This window comes from Seriola lalandi, unplaced genomic scaffold (assembly GCF_002814215.2).
Source record: "Seriola lalandi dorsalis isolate HSWRI2012SDOR001 ecotype SW California unplaced genomic scaffold, Sedor1 jcf7180002054567, whole genome shotgun sequence".
Taxonomy (NCBI): domain Eukaryota; kingdom Metazoa; phylum Chordata; class Actinopteri; order Carangiformes; family Carangidae; genus Seriola; species Seriola lalandi.
In genome coordinates this window covers 1,056,113-1,078,425 of record NW_019525120.1, presented here as the reverse complement: position 1 = coordinate 1,078,425, position 22,313 = coordinate 1,056,113, and the positions used below count along the sequence as shown (strand labels likewise).

The following is a 22,313-nucleotide window of genomic DNA, read 5'->3' as shown; positions in this document are numbered from 1 at the left end:
CCCCCCCCCCCCCCCATTGTTAGTATTCAGTGTTTGAATATGCTAGGTCAAATAAGCTGAGGAAGCTGTCATGTAAAATTTCTGCAGAGAGCCTGATACCATATGCCACTAGATTCTCAAGCATATGAGATCTCTCTAGATTATTCGACATCACGGACAGTGTGCTACATCACACCTCCTTAGCATTCTGTTCTCACAACCCGGCAGAAAATGAACATTTGCACGTATAATGTTGAATGCATGCTGTGAAATGTTAGATTACACTTTGTGGTGTGACATGCATCACAAACAAAAATATCATAAGGATGTATTATTATTATTATTATTATTATTTTATTTTATTTTTTATGATGGGTGATGTTCATTTTTGGAGCTGAGCAGCATTCAGTTTAGTGGCTGTCAGATTCTGTGCTGTGATTCAAAAGATAGTAACAGGTAATATTGATCATCATTTAACATCTCTTTTCCCTGATTCATTTTTATGGCGGACTATATTCCTCATGAGAGAATAAAATAATATAACTATTTGTATCATTTTCACTTTTTTTTTCACTTTTTTTAAAGTGCTGTAACACTGTTTCTCAGGTTTTTGTCTCGGATGTTTTGTTGTGTTTGGTAGAGCTTCCCTGTGGTGTTTTTATTTAACCACTTGATTGAAATGGTTTCAGCTCGAATGGGCCGAACAAAGCTGTGGGCTTTCCCTATCTTTCCCTCCCTTCATGTATATGATGTATACATGTAAACATACATATGTGAATCTGACATGAGACATAAAAGTACAGGCATCTCGCTAAATGAAGTGTCGTGAGCGTCTCTGTATGTTTTACCGACATATATCACGCTATACTTATAGCAGCAAGAAATCAGCCTTTTCATTAACAAGGTCATTTTAATTAAACCGGAAGATAAGATAACAAGCATCCTCTCCCTTGCTTCTCTTTGTATCTCCATCTCAAAGCTAACTGTATCATCTAAATATCTTCCATTAGTACAAGATTCATCTGCTATCTCGCCGTGGTAATTTAAATTTTTTTGTGACAACACAGACACGGTTGTGCTGATATGATGAAACGTATAAATCCATCATGTTACTCACTTAATCTGTTGTATCCCATTAAACTTGACCAGGTTCCATATGGTTCAGCGAGCAAAGCGGGCACTCTCACACCTTCAGTGCACTGAGGAGCAGAGCAGATTGGATTATTATAATTATAGGTACAAAGCTTTTATCAGCGACTTGCTCAAATTCACTCCACTGTATCTCCTCTTTCCATTTGTTTTTCTCTGTACCGAGTCGACCGCGCGCTGTACTTTGCCTTTAGAGACCTTCTGTTCGCAGGCTGTAAAGAAAAAGACACATATTGAACAGTATGTGAAGCAAAATGCTGTGACATCCACTAGTTAACCTCCCCCCAGGGCTTAAGAGTTCTTTTTCCCGCTTAGACATTCAGTCTGACCTCACTCAGCTGCTGTCTTTTCACTGTAACTTTCCTTTGTTGCTTCTTCTCCCATTCCTCTTGTTTACTCCAGGCAAGTCCATTAGCCTGATGTTACAGGCAGTTTCGAGCGGCGCTGCTGCTGCTGCATGTTCCAGTTCATCTTCTGAGGCCAATAATCACATCACACTGTCACATCTTGGTTACCCATTTTCCCATCAGCGTCATTTCCATCACATTTGTGGTCATTGTGATGAAGTGTTGATTTAAGATCAACATCATTTGTTAATGATAACCCTGTCTGTCATTAAACGGAAATACTATAATATACCTCAATAGTTTGAAGGGCCGGTTAATAATCTAAACACGGTTTGTTCCTGTGAGTGAAGTGGGAATAAGGATAATAAAATGATGGTAATAAAACCAGAAATAAAAGGTAATGTATTGAAAGGAAAATAAAAATAGAATAAAAGAATGTACCAAGTAGCCTAAAATGTATAAATAAATAGGAAAAATAAATAAATATAATTGATAAAATTGAATTAAAAGCCAGACTAAAGAGGTACAGTAGGTCTTGAGTTTGCTTTTAAAAATATTAACACTCTGCTGCTCTCAGGTCTTCAGGGAGGCTGCTCCAGAGACGTGGGCCACAGTAATAAAAGGATGCCTCACCGTGGGCACCACCTTCAATCAGTTTGTATATGCAGGTATAAAAGGATAACCAGGATAAGACCAAACCTTTAGAATTGGCTGAGGTGCAGAGGATCTCGTTGGTCGATAATAACAGTCGAGCCTCAGTGACTCCTTTGGTCGGTGTGGTTTTGAAGACATACATTCACAGGGTGATAAAAGTCAATACCCTTTAGGTCTGTGAAACATTTTTAAGGAATAAATATCTTTTTTTGTTGATGCCTTACAACAACACCAAAATCTATATCTAAATCTAAATCCCCGCTTACAGATTTATATGTTTTGTTCCTGTGGAAGAAGCCATAGTCATTTGAAATAAGCACAAGAAGAAATAGGTAGAATAATCCACTATGGCTGAACAAACTTAAAAGCGGTAGCAAAAAGAAATGCAGACTGAATTAATAATGTGAAGACTGGTATTGACTCTTAAATCCTAACCACGGAAACCAGTGAAGAGACACAACGGCACAGACTGTCAGAAACCCATTTAACCTGCAATCTCAAGGCCACAATGCGCTTTCAGGAAACCTCAAAAAGGGAGTGTCAGTCAAAATCAGTATATGGCTTCACAGAAATCCACTGAGAAAAGGATATCTGATGCATTTTGTTTGCCTTGTTTAATTTAATTCAGCAACCAACGTGATTATCCTTGACGAGGCATGATGTACCCAGCCATCATCTGCAATCACAACATCAGCTTTCATTGTTTTGCAGATGACAGTCTTGTTTGTCCATCAAAGCAAATGATTTTCATCCTGTTGATTCCCTCGCAGTCATCGTCACTGACAGCATGGATCATTTTCTGCAGATAAACAGGGATAAAAGTGATAGCATGATTCGGGGGAAACGACAGGCAACTCGAGGGTACTGCTCGTGTAGTCCTCCAGACTCGAGGACTGACATTTACCTACGGCTCTGACAGCAGTGCCTCAAACTATAGAGTCGTCCTTGACAACATCCGTACGTTTAGTGCAGGTACTTGTGAATATTGCTGCTATATTCTTGTTGTCATCCTCAGTAACCGCAGAAGGAGGATCCCTAATGACCACAGAAACGACACAAACCAGCAGTATACAAAGCTTGGTGGTTAATGAAGACGTAAATGTAAAATTAATGTTGCATTAACATAAGCTATATGAGATTCGAATAGTAGAACATTATATCCGTCTTGTTCTTGTGTTGTGTTTATTCTTGTAAAGAGCTTTGTGATTTCTATCCCCCTCATACATTATTTTCTTTAATCAGATGCATAACTCTTCCAAAGAGAAAACACAGTGACAAATAAATTATGGAGTGCATGTTTCTACACCTATAATTACAGTTACACTGATCATTCCTGTTATTTTCGGAGACTGGTCATTTCCATGGTGATGGTGTCCTATGAGAGGCATTCGAAAGCTCTCTCCTCCCAAGGTGCTAGATTACACTTTTTGAACATTTTTCTTTTTTTTTATGTTTTGTTCCCATCTGCAGTAACTACACAGTTAAGAAAAACATGCAAAAGGAAAAAGTAAGCTTGGTTATTTTGTTGGTATCTAAAGTCTCGGTGAATCAGCAGAGAAGCATGCAGTTTTAATGGGAGAGGTGTGAAGGAAAGGAGTAAAACCAGCAGGGCATGCTAATTTTGTCTCTGCTGCTCAACACTGACTGAGGAGGGAAAGTCTTCATAACTGATAAATGAGAGGAGAATTTTCGCAGTGATGCACTTTCTTTTTGAAATGTTGAGTGTAACGCAGCGATGCAGATGTTATATTGTTAAATGTTTTCATGCTGCTCCATTTCACTTCATCTTAAAATGTCACACCAGAGGCCAAGAGGGTTGAATCACTGCTACAAGGGTGTGGTTTCTGCTCGCACTTTAGCCATTTAAGGACTCCTCAGTTCCCTCTTGTTTTCTTGCCTTGATTTATTATTCCGTATAATTTTTCTTCCCATGTGCTCTTATATAACTGGCAGTTGTTTTGTTTAATACTCACCCTTCCCTCACCAATTACTGCAGAAGTGCTGTCAAGCAATTTGTATAACCCCACAACACTATCTCATAAAACTCTGATGTGTAGTCTCTGTTTTGGACATGAACATTTATATATAAGATTTATATTCCTAAACCTGAAAAGGGCTTTTGATGGAGCATTTTCACACAAAAAAATGAATAAGTCAAGAATTGCACCAACGTTCTGTGTCACCTCAATTTCCTTTTTTGTCCAGTGTGCTATTTTAGTGCATTGTTGCTTTTACAGTCAAGTCTCCACCACATGCTGTGTATTTGGTGAGGAGAAATATGTCAGGGACTTCTATTCTAGCACAATGAGTTCTTTTCATAAAATTTCAAGAGACCTTTAAAGTGCTACAAGCTGTTTTCAGAAGACAGGTGTGAATATGAAAAGAGAAATGTTTTTCCCTAAGCAGAGGCTATGAATCTATACAGTGCATTAAATACAATGTCGAAGTGACAGACAGATGACTGGTTTGCTATGTGCTGTCACACTTTCATGTCACTTTTACCACTCACTTATTCTAGGACTGCAGTCTTTGCTGCATAATTCATGGTGTTAAGAGGGAAACTCATAACTATAGATGTTGATGTAAATACAAGTCTGTCAGCACCATAATGCCACAGTGCAACCCCTGTGATCTAAATGCAGCTGTCTTTTATTGCTCCCGGTGGGGAGATTGATCATTTGGATTTGCCCCATCAGACCTCTCTAAGAGGAGTGGGCAGCAATTGTCCAGCACCAGAGGAGCAGAAAAAAAACAGCAACATAGCTAACTCTTGCTAATAATTACTTCTAATTCTGGACATGGATTTCTTTCAGTGTGGGAAAGCATTTAGAGGAGACTAGGGATGCCACTGTGTGGAAATTTTCCCAGGGGTAATAAACTCATTACCAATTACACCGGACTTTTTTATAAGAAAAGACGCGTCGACTCAATGTCTGTAAATTAGGAGTGTTACCTCCAGATGCTGCCACCTTCATCAGACAAATTTAGCAGATTAATGTTATCAGGTTCCCTTTTGGCATTGGGTTTAAATACGAAAATGTTGCCAAATAGGCGCTTTTGCTTTTCGCTTTGACACCAAATCCCCCGCCATTGTCTTGTCGGTCAACTCTCCTCTCATGTGATAAGACTGTGATGCGACTCTGCTCTGCTCTTTCAGTTTATAATTGTATTACTAAGTATTGATATCTAGTATTTTACAAATGAATTGTATTTTAATTTGATGAACGTGGGCGCTACTGATGAAATGTGAAAAATGAACCAAATGGGTTTTAAAGAGACGATGGGGCCGCTGTGTGCCTGAACACAATGTAAACACCGGTAACACTGGGATGAGATTTGAACACAGAATCTGGGCTGCCAGTAGCAGAATTCCTGCCATGCAATATATAAATATCTGACTGTGATATAAAGGACGTGGAAATGTGGACATGCCCGATTCCTCTTCCTCACCACTTCAACCCATTACTGTTTTTCTGTCCTCTTGCTGTGTAGCTGAACTTTTTCATTCATGTGCCTCTGATTTCTACATGGGTTGTGTTTGACGTGGGTGGTCACTCTCTCTCACACACACGGGCTTGTTATCTCTTCATGCGAGCCACAAAGCCTCTTTTACAAAACCTCATTTACGTCTCGTGTATGCTTTGTGTCTGCACAGTAAACAGGATGCTTGTTCTATGTCACACATGAGCAACACAGTGTATGTGATTTGGCACGTGTTGCAGGTTTAATTGCACAACTGGTTCAAATGTTGAATGATAATCAAAGGCATAGGTCTGGTGAAGCATTGGACTAAACAGAATGTCTTTTTGAACAGATGACAAAGCCCTTGTTTGCAATATGTTGGTGCATGAAACTGCCTGCCTTTCCTTTTCCGTGTTTTCCTTAATACCCTATTAGGGGAGGACACAATCAATGCAGTTTGAGCTAATAATTGGATTTCTCTCTTCTTCTTTTTTTTTTTAACCTAAGGCAAGAGAGAGGAGAAATAAAACACAAAGCATGACATCCATCAGTCTCCTCAAGTTACCTTTATTTGCATTGTGATTGGATTCCTTGTCTGATAACCCATGACTCTGATACCTCTGGAGAGGTCGATAAGGGTAATTACCATGAGTCTCCCGAGGCATTAGTACAAGCATGACTGGAGGTGTGTCTGTGTGTGCGTGCGTGTGTGCGTGCGTGTGTGCTTGATAGACAGATCACAATCAGATCCACAATCGAATTACTCCAGAACACCAGAGTAGGGGTCTAATGTTAAAAGCTGAAGGAACACTGACAAGTGATGGGCAATACAGTACCTCAAAATGTGGTTTCAGTTCAATAGGACAGGTAGAGTATACCATATTAGGCTAATTACAAGAACAAATCATTTCATCATTTATTCATTACACATTACTCACTGGGAAAGTGATTACTTTGCTTTACTAATTACTAAACAGCTAAATAATTGCATTACTTGTTACTTTAATTCCATTACTCAATTCAACTCAAAGGTGCACTTAAAGACCCCCTCCAATAAAAATCTAGTTTTTAACCTAGTGAACATGTCCATATAATGTTTTTTAACATGACCATATAATGCAAAATAATCAGTCAACGCCATGACTGCATATTTCCACCTTGGAACTGCAGTGAATGAAAGACTGATTCAGACAGCCAGGGATTCATATGTCATATAACCTAAGGAACCAATCCCATCAACTTGCAGGGACGGGGGGGCGGGGAAAATAAACCTAAAACCTTGTCACTGCAGAGGAGAGTTTGTATTAGCACAACCACTGTCATTGTGTCAGCCACTGCCAGTTACAGGCTAACAAACAAAATAAACACATAATAGATGCAAACGACGCTAACCATTCTTATACGTCTGCAATTTTGGTCACAACAGACTCCTCGTCTGAGTCTGAGTCTGACTGATGCTCAAACATGGCTGAGTCTCTCCAATGTTTCTTCCTCTAACCATCTTGAGACGCACTGCTCTTTCACCTATTGCAAGCAGCAGTGGTAGTGGGCGGGGCACAAGGCCGGATCCAGAATTTTTCAATGAGGAAGTAAGCGTAGAGGTGCTTCTAGTGGGAAAACCTTAAACAGCTTTATATGTTCACACGGGCACGTCACATATTCCGTAATATGTATAAATAAAAGGAAAGATTGTGGTTTAATGAGCAGCCAGCCCACAGATTGGAGGTAAACAGCTAGCTTACGTTAGCCACAGCAGAGAGCAAGCCAACGCCTCGACTGTCAAAGAAACAGAGCTTTACTTAGATTAGTATCTGTAATAAGTGAATTTCAAATTGTAATCGCTTACACTATTTCTCTTTTAAAAGGAGCCACATTGCTGTAATGTGTTTCTGCCTTACACTGACACAATAAGAAGAAGAAAAAGGAGAAGAAGAGGTAGAAGGATTGAAAGTAAAGCAATAGAGGAGGGCGACTGCAATGGTTATTGATCCCTACATCTATGGAAATCAATACTTTTCAACAAGGGGAAGAATGGATGAACACATGAAGAGAAAAAACCTACAGCTCAACTCTTCCCTGCACAGTTGGCTAAAACGATTAAACATCTTTATTGCAGTTGACTGCGAGGTGACCTTGGGGCGGTAGTGCCAGCAGTGTCAGTTTAAACATGTCGGTATTGTTATCTCACCTTCACCATGTTAAATCTTTTCTCGACAGTTCTTCAGTTTCTCATGCCCGGAAGAGAAATTTCGGTGTCATACACACAACTACAAAATGTGTCCTTGTTAAAACCTGCACAAGGAAGAAAAAAAATGTTAAAAATCAATATTCTAGTCAGTGTATCATATTTATAAGCCATGTGTGCAGAGATACCACTAATAGAGGAAAAATTCTCTGCATTCACAGGTATCTAAGTGAAGTTTAAAGGAATCTTGCCCTGGGTCAAATGAAAAGATACGCCCCAAATGAATCTCAATGTGTGTGTGTGTGTGTGTGTGTCAGAGAGCGAGAGAGAGAGAGAGCGAGAGAGAGAGAGAGAAACATGTAGGCAACCACATAAAAATGACACCTTGTAGTTTTAAAGTGACACAAATTCAAAGAGTACCCCCCTTGTAGGTTGAAAGATGGCTGCTTTATAATTTTCTCACTGACGAAGGACACAGACTTGACAATGGATTTCAGTGATGGTAAGTTTGAATGATGTGGAAAAGAGCCAGGGAGGTTCACAAGAACAAAAAACCACCTCTGCTGCATAATCCACCTCTCCACTGCTCATCAGTATGCTCATTGTCCTCAGTGTGTCTCGAAACACCCAGTAGTATCATGGGTAATTATGCAAAATTTCGAGGGGGGCTTCATGCAGGGGCATAGCATGACAAGGAAGCGTTGAGTCATATTTCATATCTGTCACAGACATGGGTAGACAAATGAATTCCTATTTAGCACTTGTGTCTTAAGCAGGTTTGCAGTGGCACAGTGACAAAGGACCACACGTGCATGCAAAAAGATTATTGAACTCTACATAGAGTCCGTTCGGCTTTTCCACTTCATTTCACCCAGGCTCAGCCTCCAGTATGATGTGCAGTAGTCCAATCCAAAAAAATACTGTACAGCTTAATGATTCAAAAGCCTATGTGTGTATTAGGTACTGTAGCAGTTTCGTGTGCTGAAATCTATGAAAATAATTTCACCAGAATTATACATGCATGAAAATATTAGAATTAATGAAAGCAAGTAACCAAGTCATCTTTTAACTTTGAACATGTCAGACATGAATATTTCACTGTTGTCCAATTACCTCCCTGCCTTAAAAAGTTTGGAAAAGTTGAGAATCTAATCTCAGAAAAAGCAGCATCTCTGTGCAACTTGCAACTAGGGCACTGTTTTTGCTTGTTGAACGGAGCTTTCATGAGCCCCTTCTTAACCATGTGCAGCAGAAGCTCTCTGTAACATCAATTATGAGAACATTTTGGCAGCGGCTGCACGACCGCTGTGTTTGCAAAAACAAAAGACTTGCACAAAGGCAAAGAGTCACAGTAACCTAGGATTTGTTAGTTTGTCAGCTTGCTCTTAACTCTCCGTCAACATAAACACACACACATACACACACACACACACACACAAACAAGGGATAGTTGAAAGCCTTTATTGATATAGTGTAAGAATATCTCAACAGCAAACTAGAGGCTGAATGGATGTTTGTGTTCTAAGCCAGTCTGACAGATGGAGATCTGTGAAAAGACCTCGGGCAAGGGCAGCTGCAACATTTTGAGTAAACACTATTAATTGCATGTCTGCAGTAGTAAATTGTAATTGTGAGCAGCTAAAGGACTTCAGTAATTGGAACAAACTGATTTATATCCTCGTTTCCTCCGAGCATAGCTTCTTTCTTTCAGCAGTGGGTGCTGAACCCAGCGTTAGGATGGCTCTGATACCTCATGTTTTTAAAAGTAAACAAGTGAAGCAGCAAGAGAATAAAATATGAGCCGTTTAAGATTCTCTTTCTAAATCACATCACACCTGTTTTGGAAAGTTTTGTGCAGGAAGTTAATATTCAACATGTCTGCAAAATCCAGACTAAGAGAAAAGGAAAGAAATGCTATTTTGTAAAATGTTTGTTCAATGAGCTTCATTCTCACAATCTCTCCGTCTCTTTTGGCTCTTTGGTTCAGACTGAAATAGCTCAACAAATACTAGATGGATTGCCTACTTCTACTGTATTTCCAGCTTAGTACAAGAAACCTTGTCATCAACAAAGCCAAATTTAAAGCGTGTACTTAGACAACACAGTTCAATTAAATCGCCTGCTTTGTGTAGTAAACTGATGATTCATTTTGTCATCGGGGTGTGTGAGTGGAGTAAATCAGTGTCCAGTGACTGGAAAATGAAAGATGTTCAAAGAGGAAATGATATCTTGACTTAAAATCTGAGGCCGAGAAGTAGGTGGGAAGAAGGCAATCATAAAAATCAATAATTGTTGTGTTAGAGGAAGGTGACAAGTTGCACAGAGTGTCTGTCAGGCACCACAAAAGCCTGTAGTGAACAGCTCGTATAAGCTGGTGCACAATGTATATGTAGTTAAAGAGATAGGCAAAGAAAGATTCATGCACAGATGAGTGCATTTTATTGGAATCTCTCCTTTTTCGCACTTCCACTTCAGACATGTCAACACCCTTTGTAATCTCTGTTTGGGCTCCAGGACATTATTCAGTAGCATTTCTTCTGAAAAAGGACCCCCCCCCCCATAGAGGGGGTCAGTCGTGGGGCAACACCTGGTTCTCCGACAGCTCCCCTGTGGCACAGAGGCACACACGTTGATTCCCTGAAGTGAGACGATTGGTCATCAAGTCAAATACACACACACACACACACACACACACACACACACAGTGATGCTTAAAGCATACATATGGGCACACCGTCACAGCTACACACATGGACACACTAAGCTGCATCTCGAGGGACAACAGTAGCCTTAGCAACAGGAGGTGTGCCAGTTATTTCTCCCCTTGTTTTTTTGCATTCTCTCTCCGTCGATCTGTCCCTTGCTTACGAGCACATGCTCACAAATGGTTCCTCAAAACAGTTGAAGCAACAACAGGTTACTTTAAGATATTTCTAGTGAATTCAATGATGTGTATTATTTTTGCACAGACTCCTACATTGTTCCCATTTATACTCTACCTTTATTGCTCTTGTGCGGCTTAAATTTTGAATTTTGCTGATATTGATTTTACAACATCTTATAATTGCGTGTTTGCCAGAGTAAAATGGTGCCTCTGAGATGCTTTGGCGTATTCTTACGAGATCTTTTTAAGAGTAACAACCATTTACAAACCCTTTCATATCTCCAAGTGGTTCCATGCTTTAAAAAGACCTTTCATCCGTTTTATCGAATCGTTGTTGCACTGGGCAGGAAAACACTCAGGACTGGCTGTTCGTCAATTCAAGGGATGACACGGACAGATAATTACAGATGGGTGCTTTTCAAGCCTCCAGCCCCTCTGATTTGCATGTGTTTGAGATGAGGGGGGGGTGGGATCAACTGCAGAAGAAAATAGAAAGCACACCTGTACCGATGGTGTTGTTAAACCAAAATAACATCAAAAACCTTGATGTGAAAGAGGAGCCACACATCTGGTGGTTATTTTATGTATTAAACAAACTAATAATATCTGGCTGTTTGGCAGAACATAAGGCAACACCGAGATAGACGGAGAATCTGCTCAAACCACTGAGCCACCTTTAATGTCAGCATTAAATTGATTTAATAAAATCAGACTGTTGAAAGAAATTTCATGTATCCATCGTATCCCAACGATTTAAAAAAATAAAATTAAATAAAATTAAAAAAAGCTATTCTTTAAGTACATTGAACAGGCTTGATTCAAGTTTGTGTGATGCTGCAAAACATGTTGGTTCCTTCATTAATTGCCCTTCAGTGATTTCTTTGTGGTAAATGTCTGGTGGTTTCTTAGAGTTTGTTCCCCTGTGTGGGCAGCACATGATGGACCCACCTCTAGAAACTGATGACAGGAGGAGAGAGGAAGCTCAGTAAATTAGGTCTAAAGTGGGTTTGATACCAGCAGAGGCTTGTGTGCGTCAGTAGCTACGTGTCTATTCAAAGTATCCTTTGGCTAAAATCTTAGGTGAACTGTTCACTTTAATCATACATAACTATTGATTACAGTATCGGATGAAATTGAAGCTTAACATTTAAAGTTTAGCAGCAAATACGCCTCAGTTTTGCTCAACCAGCAAAACAGCCAGATCTTTGCAAACAACAACAACGCTGCGGTAAAAAACTTATCTAGTAAACTGGAAAGTTGGACTGATGCTTATCATATACTTGGGATGATTACATTGCTCTTGTGGTCACATATAGCTGCCACGCTGAATCAGTTGATTGCTGATGCTGCAGCGACACACACAAAAACTCAGGACAAAAGCTGAGGTTTGTGCCGCCACAGAAATAAATTTGATGTCAATCCCTGTTTACCCCAAACATTGGCACCGGCTGAAAGCTTTTCCACTGGTGAATTGTGCCAATTAAAAGCTGACATTTTGCAAATGGAAACTACATACTGGACATGATATCAATTTTGACAGTGTTTTTGTATTAGAAATAAATGAAACAGTGAGTCCTGACCAAGAAGTGTTGTATGATGGCTGATTCTAAAGGGACTAAAGGTCAGCACATCTCTGCCTCTGCTGTAAAGATTTTGACCACTTATAAAAATCTGTCACTCATAAATCCCACAACAACAGAAAAGTAATATAAAATGCTGGAGCAACCCTTCCTTCATTCATTTTCTAGAGCTCTCTACCGCCTTACCTTTACCCTCAAAACAGCCTCAGCTCTTCATGACATTGATTCCACAAAATGTCTGAAACTTTCCTTTGAGATACTGATCCATATTGACATGATTGCATCCCATAATTTAGCAGATTTGTCAGCTGCACGTTCATGCTGCCAATCTCCTGTTCTACCACGTCCCAAAAGTGTTCTGCTGGATTCAGATCTGGTGTCTGGATCTAATGAAACCAGTTTAAGACGACTTCTGCTTTGTGACGCAGTGCGTTATCATGCTGAAAGGAGCCATTTGAAAATGGGTGAGTTGTGGCCGAACAGGGATGAACATGGTCGGCAACAATGCTAAAATAGGCTGTGGTGTTCAAACCAAGAAAACATTCCTCATACCATTACATCACCAGCCTGCACTGTTGACTCAAGGCAAGTTAGGTCCATAGAGTCATGCTGTCGATGCCAGATTCTGACCCTACAGCCTGTGTGCCTCGGCAGAAACCTAGATTCATCCGTCCAGGCTAAGTTTTTCTGTCTTCAACTGTCCAGTTTTTCTGAGCCTGATCCCACTGCAGCCTCAGATTTCTGTTCCTGGCTGACAGGAGTGGAACCTGACATGGTCTTTGGCTGCTGTAGCTCATCTGCCTCAAAGTTCAACAAGACTGTTTTGTGTGTGTGAAAATCCCAGGAGATCAGCAGTTTCAGAAAAACTCAAAACAGCCTGTCTGGCACCAACCATCACACCATGGTCAAAGTCACTGAGATCACATTTTTTTTCTCCTCTCTGATGTTTGATGTGAACATTTTACCTGAAGCTCCTGACCTGTATCTACATGATTATATGCATTGCAATGCTGCCTCATGATTGGCTGATTGGATGACTGCATGAATAACAGGTGTTCTTAATAAAGCGCTCGTTAAGTGTGTAAGTACCAGCTCCAGATGGAGCCAGTTGTGAAATAAACCACTCTTAAGTTTACATTCTTGGTTTAACAGCAAGTGTTGTAGTGTTATGATTCTGAAGGACATTTAGTTCACTGCAGCATGCTCATATAATAGATTGGATCTCTGGACTTTAATTGTTGCTAGACAGTGTTTACAGTACAAGTCCTTCCTACATAATACTCTCACATTGCAGACTTTGCTACCATTATAATTACAACAAGATGGCTTTGCCACTTGAACATGCATTGTATGAAAAGGTGTTTGCCGAAGAGTCTGATGCCATTTCTGTTTACCAGGAAATTCTGAATGACCACAAGGCATTGAATTAAGTTTTAGTTATTAACTGTAAAGTTATTAAGAGTAGAGACAATGAAAAGTAGAACTATAACAACCATGAACCAAATTATGCTAAATGATATGCAGACATTGTTTGTGTCCCAATCCAGGGGCCCACAAACACACAAACAATGAATTATCCTCACTGTGGACGGTGGAAGTTTGCAGACTAATTTCTTATATTCACTGGCTGATTAAAAAACAATTGGTAGAAAACACTTATTTCAATTATGAGGTCAAATAAACACCATGAATTAAAATAATACAGTTGAACCTAATTAGCACCTCCTTCCTCTTTCATGGCCTTTGACAGGTAGACGTGCCACAGAGTGCCAGAGCTCTTAGAAAAAACAACAGGTTATTGTATGAAGCTCTATCATCTTCTATTATAAAATCTTGCCTCTTGTAGGTGTGAAGTGATGCACTCTGTTGCACTTCACTGTGTGAAGGTATGCCAAAACATTTCTCCAGGGTAAAAGCTACTCTTCTATTATTCACCATAGGTAAGTTATTTTACTGTCATCTGGGGACAAAGCTTGAAAACTGACTTGCTTTTGCAAATGAAATATCCAACCATTGTTAAAACACAGCTCCACTTCTTTCTTCTAAAAAATTAGCTTTAAAAGCAGACAGTAGACATCCAATTTAGCAGTGGCCCATTCCACTCTGTCAGAGGTACAGCTGAGGGTACCAGATAAATGGGGGGGGGGGGCATATAGATGTATTATGTTGTTTTGAAAACTACTGAGATTTCAAGGGCAACCACTTTCATTTGCATCTTGATGATAATAGCACAGTTACTGCAAAACAAAAAGAACAGCCAAGTGAAACGAAAAGATAATCGTTCCTTTCCCTTTTGAAGGATTCAGGCATGACACATTTTCTTTGAATGGGGGGCATTAACGATCAGACTGTCTTAATGCCCCTCGTCTATCACAGTTTAATCACCCAAATCAAAATCTTAAGTGGTGGTCTTTGAAAAAGCATTATGAAAAAAAAAAAAAAAATCATACAGCCCTCTGGAAATAGTTTGTTCTATCAAACAAGTAAAAGGGAAAAAAAATGTAGCATTGCCCTGAATGTTACATAAGCAAAAGGAGAACTGCAGATAACTGCCAGGTCCTTGACAGATCACTGCGGTGGAGTCAAAGCTTTTCCTTTCATAAGGGTCAGCATTGATGGTGAACATCCTGCACAGTAGTGCAGAGCTTCAGGATGCACTTACAGAGGACATGTGTATACTCTGAGACAATCTGTTTATTCTCTCCGGGGACTGGACTGGGATAGACGAGAAACGTTAGTCATTTCTGCCGCTGCTACAAACTGTGGTTTCTTAGGAAGAACTGAGAGCCCCCTCAGCATCACTCGTACACTGAAACATGTGAAGTTATTTTAATGTTTCACACGAGAAGTAGCTGGAATTTGGAAATGTAACTCATAGGATATGTAACTGGAGGCACTAAACTTAACAAATGCGTGTTTTCACATCAAACTAAAGTAACTAAAGGTAACTGCATGTACAACACATTGAAGCCACAATCTTACTCTAACCTCAAAGTGTTTTTTGGAAAAGGGAACTGAAGGGACACAAAAATACACTGCAGGTATCCAGCAGTGACAGGGTGCCTAAACACCATTAAGACATTCAAAACTAAATCGGTACCATTCACTGCGCATTGCTGAGATAATGTTCTTGCTGTTTTCTGCTCATTTTTGCTTACTTAACTGATATGAATTGCGTGTGGGGGGAGTCAGGGTGGCAGCGTCAGCCTCAGTGCATCTCCAGGGAGGACAGAGACGGATCAATTTTAATTACCCTGTAGCTTCTCAGAGAACATGGGAGTAATGGGGATTTAAACAGCTGAGATGGCCACACTAACCTCAGGAAACCCTAGAAGATCCACAGATACAAAACACGGAAAAGCAGAAAAGACGGGTTATGAAAACCTGTGCGTTTCATAATCCTGATGTTTACCAGGGTGCAGGGTTTAACTTCATGAAAGGTTGACTGATTATTCTCAGATTCTTGGGACAGGATGAAGACGGCACTGGGTTTCCATGGAGATAAGAGAGACACACTCTGAGTTAGAATGCAAGTTTAGATTTCAGGGAACACACACACCTCATACCTAACAGAGAGCTGGTCCGACTCTTTGCCAAGCTTCCAGCAGAAGTGGGTTTAACCTGCAGCTGTGACAGAAGAGTGTGAGGGAGAGATAGGCCCAAGAAAAAAGGGGGAAGGCCAAGGAGACAGGTGGGCAGAGGGGATTCTGCAAAGGGAGATGTCACTGCCAACTGGATGTTCATACTGGAGTAGCGGGCATGTAGCATTTCACAGACGGAGAGGGGGGCTGTTTGCTTTGTAGCTGCACAAACAGCCCGCTCCTCTTCTCTCGAGTCTCCTCTTACCTCCATGAGAACCGCACCATCTGTTAAAACTCATACAAGGACACTCACCAGTTGTTCATAAATGGGCATCTGCAAAAAGGAATTAAAAAAAATATTTTTGTGTGAATAGTTACTGCACTACAATGCAGCACAGAGAATCAACAATGTGCTACAGCAGCAGGATAGTTTGTGAAATAAAGTCTCTATGCTAACTCTGCAATACACATTTTTATTAAAAAGTGAAACACTGCATTTCTGATGGGGGGGGGGAGGGGAGGGTCGCCATCATCAGGCAGCTGTTAAGTAGCTTTATAAATAGCAAAGGAGCCCCTCTGCATCTTCATCCCTCTGCTGCAGAAGTCGTACTGTGCTCCCCCCTCGGGCCAAAATGTTATCAACCAGTGCAAGAACCGCTACCTCCACTACAACAAAGGGTCTGTGCTGTCATAAAGCAGCTTTTAAAAAGTGTTTTTGGTTTCCTCCCCCCTCCTCCACATCACATCAAATGTTGTTTAAATGTCAGTTCCAATCAATCCCCTTTAAAGCCCCTTTTATGGGAGAAGAATTAAGCTTCACGACTATTTTTAGAATCGGTAACATTTTCTGATTTCTGACCTGTCTGCCATGCAGACTCTGCTCTGCGGCTAATTTTAATGTGCTTTACATACAAGCAAATCTACTTAAGCCATTTGTATAAAAGAGAATAGAGAGTTATTGATATGGTAGGTCACCTTAACTGACTATTGATTATAATGTCTTTGATTCACTGGTAAAGCATCACTAATATGTCACATTTATTTCAACATAATTCAATATTCTTTCTTCCGGTCTTGATCAATTCGCTGCTGCTTTGCATGTCTGTGAACAGGTGTGTTCTTGAATCAGTTTGACTGGATTAACGAATGTAGTCATCAATCCATGAAAAGGCACATGAACATGTTCTCTTGCTGTACCCAAGAAAAGTCTCCATGTGGGATTCAAGCTTAGTTTCAGGGAACCCTGTCATCCCTCGGGATCAGCTACTTAACGACTTGGAGTCAAAGAAATTAGCGGCACCATGGGACATGGACAAGAGGCAGCCAAAAACGCAAAGACAGAAGGTGAGGTTCTCTCTGTTTTTCTGTGATGACTAAGTTGGTACAATATGTGTTTAAATCTCCTGCAGAGTTCATATACATTACTTCCTGTACACAGGAAGGTAACACAGTCACATTAAGTAGTGCTAAAGTGGATATGGCATGGGATGATCAGCTTGATTGTGTATAAATGAGGGAGAACAGAGAGAGCAATGGTGGAAGCGCCCTCATGCAAACCCACAAATCCATCTTCCGTCCAATACACACAAGCGAACATCCCAGTATCTCCGTCCTGACAGACGCAAGCCCTGAGTAATCAAAGGCTCTGTGTATCCAAAAATGTGTCCCCGGTGACATTTCACTGCTGTGACGGGACCTGCAGTTTAAAGCAAGCTGTGCCAACATAAACCCGCACACACAAACATACACATACACACGTTCACAGGCAGACACAAGGAATGAGCCTGGCCTGGAGACTCTATAAACATGTCAGCGGATATTCTACAGCATTACACACTATTAGGAAGAATTTACAACATCAACAGGCCTATAAGTCAGCCAAACAGAGAGAGAGAGAGAGAGAGTTATGCTGGTATTTGTGTTTGAACTGTGATCAGTGAGCTGATAACCTGTCAGAAGGAATGAGTGTGGAGTCTATGATATGTAACTTCAGTCTATAAGCACTTGCAGTGTGTCCAGTCCACTGATAAAGAAGTCAGGATGGATTATGGGAGCTGCCCTCTTCCATATCCAGTCTGCCTCATAAACACAGTGGACTTGGTTTAAGCCTGATTAACTAACAAACACAAGGTCCCCATACAGTTTGCTTTGCTCAAGAGAAGTGTCATGTGACAGTTGCCACATAATCTCATCCCACTCTAAACCATGACATTGGTCATCCCAAATATTTTGAAGGACTGCAGCAGAGAATTAAACCTGTTTTTTCGGGTTCTTATTTACCTCATGCTGTTCTTTTTCTCTGGATGTCCAGGAAATAAAAGTAAAAAATCTTTTTTTTTTTTATTACATAGGAGTTGCATGCAGAATTGTGTCTAACTGTTTAAAACGTCTTTTGGCCGTTTAAAACAACATTTTAAAATGACTTCATTCGTTTGCAGTGCAAATCAAGTCGTATGATGCTCTTAGGACGCACTATGACGGCCCCACAGTTTCTTATCTTAGATGTGATTCCTGAGAAAAGCTGAAGGGGAAAACTGTTAAGTGTGTGATGTTCATGTGTTTGCAGAGAGGCTGAATGTTTGGCTGAGTTTCCTGCTTAGTCGATTATTGTTTCCCCCTCATGCGGTGCCACAGTGTTCAATGCGTCTCCAAATGCGCACGACCAATCTGCAGCAGCGCTCCGCAGACCGCCTGCCAGGCATCTGGCTGCTCTGCGTTTATTTCTGGAGGCGCCGCTTTTCGCTCAGTCACCCCCCAACAGGTGGATAAGTCGAGTTGGCAAGAACATCGGTGAAAATACATCCCGGGGGCAGGAAAACTGGACATGTTGCAGAATCAGGTGTAATCCAGAGAGGAAACTTCGTTGCCGCTTGATCTTTTTTTTTTTTTTTGTCTCCGGGATTTTGTTTGCGCGTTGAGCTGAATGCGGTGTGCGCCGCTCTGCGTTTTTTCGCCAAATAAGACCGGATGGAAGTCGTGATCAAAACCGAGTCTGGATCTACAGTAGGAGTACTGTCAAGTCTCAGAAAATGAGAAGGGAGAATGCAGACTAGAGTAAATAACCAAGAGAAAGACGGACTGGCATCACTAGGCACCAACACATTAACAAGCAGGGTCTTCATGCAGAGCCACACTGCAGTTTCCACATTTGGGAGATGCTGAATTCAAGAAGTTTAGGCGAATGATTTTTCAAAGCTTCTTGTTTTGTTAGCGCTCATGTGGTCTCTGGATATTTTTCTAAAAGAAGAACACTGATCTCCCTGAGCGAAGTTCCAATGACCAACATCCCAAAGGTTAGTTATCTGCGCAATTGTAAAATTCACATTTGCTGGATAAATAAAAGGCGTTTCATGCTAGAGATGAGGAGACTGTGAAGATAAAAGATGGAACAGGGCGCCTTCAGGGACCCTCAGCTTGTAAATGAAGGACCTCCGCAGGTCCGAAGAAAACTCCTCTCTTATCTTCACAACCCATTTTTTATTTTTAATCCACCCTGTTCCCTGGAACATTTCTGGCTCATAAACACAGAAATAAAAATGTCATAAAATCTCACCTGTGAGTTTACACAGGCGCCATTCTCCACCAATGGCACAGTCTGCCAATTTACACAGACCTGTTGTGTGTTAATTAGGAAGCGCTGACAATTTTATGATTGTTTTACTCTCCCTGTAAGCACAGGCTTCTCCCGCTGTGCTGCATGCTCTGCTGGGAAGCTCATCTATGCAGTGTGTGTGCTGTCTAATCAATGCAACTTTCAGAATAAAAGACATTTTGCTCAACAACATATGCCCCTGCCATCGCACCTGTGTGGTGGTGGTGCTGCGCACTGCTCAGATTTTCTGTTTCAAAATCATGTATTGATTCAGGGAAACACTCAAGTGTTCTTCTGTGCACATAAGGCTGTGTGTGTGTGTGTGTGTGTGTGTGTGTGTGTGTGTGTGTGTGTGTGTGTGTGTGTGTGTGTTTCAATAATAGCTCATACAGATATCAGCAGACCATCCACAAATCCTCCTGCTGGTGGTTCTGCTTGGTGGGCAGTCGTACTTAATAGCTGAAGCAATTTATCTCCCAAGTTTACAATCGATTCAATCCTTAGACATGTGACACATCAACATGTGAGGGGGGTGGCTAAGGTGACATCACCCATGTAGTACAGTATGTGATGTCACCTGATATCTATGACATCTGCCATATAAGCACTAAGACATACTTCCTTCTAAACCTTTTAATCGGTGGAACATGACTCCCAAAATCCCAACTACGACATACATAAAAGTGAACTTAAAGAAAAAATGTGTCTTTTTGAATAGTCTGTTGAATTTAAAATTCAGACACATTTCAATCATAATTTTGTGTAGAAAATGTCAAGTGAAGGGGGGGGGGGTAAAATCAGCTCCCGTTTTGCCACCAAGATCTATTTCTTTTACTGAGTCTGACTTACTGCACTTTCTTCTTCATGATTTTTACACTCCTCTCTCGAGATTTAAGTTATTCAGTGGCAGTGATTGCAAGGTCCCCATGTGGCCAGTTCTGAGGTATTTTTGACTCAAGGTGAAATTGTTCCATAACGTCAAACTAACACCCAGGATCTTAAATAAGGTGGGAAAAATCTTGCTATCAAAAGGGCTCTCCAGAGTGAAGGAGTTCTCAGCGGAGCAAATCTGTCCTTTTGTGATAATCTTTGACGTTCTTTTCTTTCATGGAGGGAAATGAGAATACATGGAGAGCAGTTCTACAGCAGTAAAGTAGCACCTTGACTGTAAGAGGAGATGACAGGTGGCGTTCGGCAACAAAGTTGCTCAGGAACACCAGCTAACAGGGGATTGTTGCTCCTTTAATATCCTCCACTTTGCTGTCATTATGTGCATTTCAGCCATCTTACATTCCCGCTCCTGGAGGCTGTGAGAACAGGAGGGCTTCTCATTCAAAACCTGCAGTCACATTATAGCTTAATGCCTGCCTCAGAAAATATGTGGTCATGAAATTCTAAACTGGAAATATCATGTCTATTTAATCAAAGGAATAGTTTGTTATTTGCTTTCTTGCTGAGAGTTAGATGAAAAGTTTGATGTAAGTTTTTTCTGTATGGTGATAGATGAAGCTACTGCTACAGTTAAGCCTGTTAGCTTAACTCAGACCAAAGACAGAAAGCAGGGGTAAACAGTGAGCCTGGCTCTGTCCACACTGTCTGTCTGGATATCAGAGTTTCACAACACCGTTATCATGACCAAAGGAATTCATAATAACAATATTCTGATACCTAAAGAAAATATGAAAAAAAAATGATGCCATCAGTCAAATTTCATTTTAACTTTGTTTATTGTGTGTTTTGTCTCTTCTTTGTTAAAAGAATAAGAATCAAATACGAGTGTAGGGAGGTGGAGTCTGTAACCACAACTGCATAAAAGTGAAAAGACAACCAGATGAACTGATAAACAGAAGATCTACAACATCTGCCATCACAATATTATCATACATTGTTGAAATGATATAAATATTTCACTTTTTAAATATCACCGTTATCGTCAGTACTGGTATATTGCAACCCCCCACCTCCCCCCTAGTTCACACATAAAGAAATCCACCTACCAGCCCCTCTTAAGCTCACCTGTTAATAAGCTGCTATCTCATTTGCTCAATTTGTGCAATGAAGAGTGAAGCCATGTTCTTTTCTTACGTGTTAATCATTGCATGATTGCCGTCTTGAAATCAATCAAATACACCTTAAATGTCAATATTACAACTTTTACAATTTCATTTGTTTTTATTAGCTCTCTACATGACACACACCAGTGATGATAAGATCTGCTTAAGATGTATAGAAATATCAACCGGATAATGTGAACTGTGGATATTTTTATTTCATCTGGGGGAAAAAAGTACCACCATATAAAGCAGCAGGTTTAGAAACTGAACTAAATAACATGTTCTGTTCTGTCTGTTGATCTCTTTGGAGTGTGTGTGTGAGGTCACAAGTGGACAGCTCTCAGTTCGTCAGTTCACACCTGCCTTTAAAATGCATCTCCACATGCGTCTTGATTGACCACTTGTGATCAGATGTCACTTTATGCGTTGTAGTTGTTTTTAGCCAATCGACAGACAGGTCTGTTGTCAATGTGCTTGTGTGTGTGTGTGTGTGTGTGTGTGTGTGTGTGTGTGTTATGTCAGTTATGTCAAGCGGCAACCTCCGAGGCTGAAAAATGAAGCCAACTCGGAAGTACCAAAAACTGCAGTTCTTCGAATGGCCACTTGAGGCTCGCTCCAAAAGCGAGTAAATCCCCATAGACTCCCATGTTAAAATGCCCAACGCGCCCCTCCCCTTGCCTATTTTTGGATTAGCCAGGAGTTTGGCAGTCAGGCACTGGCAAGATGGCGATAACGGAACGGCCGACTCTGAGCTTGAAAAACCGCTCTTTTATGGGTGACGTCACGGAGGCTACGTCTCTTTATTTACAGTCAACAGTGTATGTGAGAGCGAGCGAGTGAGAGAGA

The 22,313-nt window shown here is 40.7% G+C and overlaps 1 protein-coding gene across 2 annotated transcripts in view; it reads left to right on the top strand.

Moving 5' to 3' along the window:
- Window positions 1–22,313, top strand: part of LOC111662632 (short transient receptor potential channel 4) — a 65,290-nt gene that overhangs the window by 18,402 nt on the left and 24,575 nt on the right. The window contains exon 1 of one of the 2 annotated variants that reach the window (XM_023416556.1): window positions 18,483–19,114. The exons of the other annotated variant lie outside the window; for it this stretch is intronic. The gene's annotated coding sequence lies outside the window, so the exon portion shown is untranslated. Of the gene's footprint in view, window positions 1–18,482; window positions 19,115–22,313 lie in introns of those variants that run through there. 2 annotated transcript variants of the gene reach the window in all.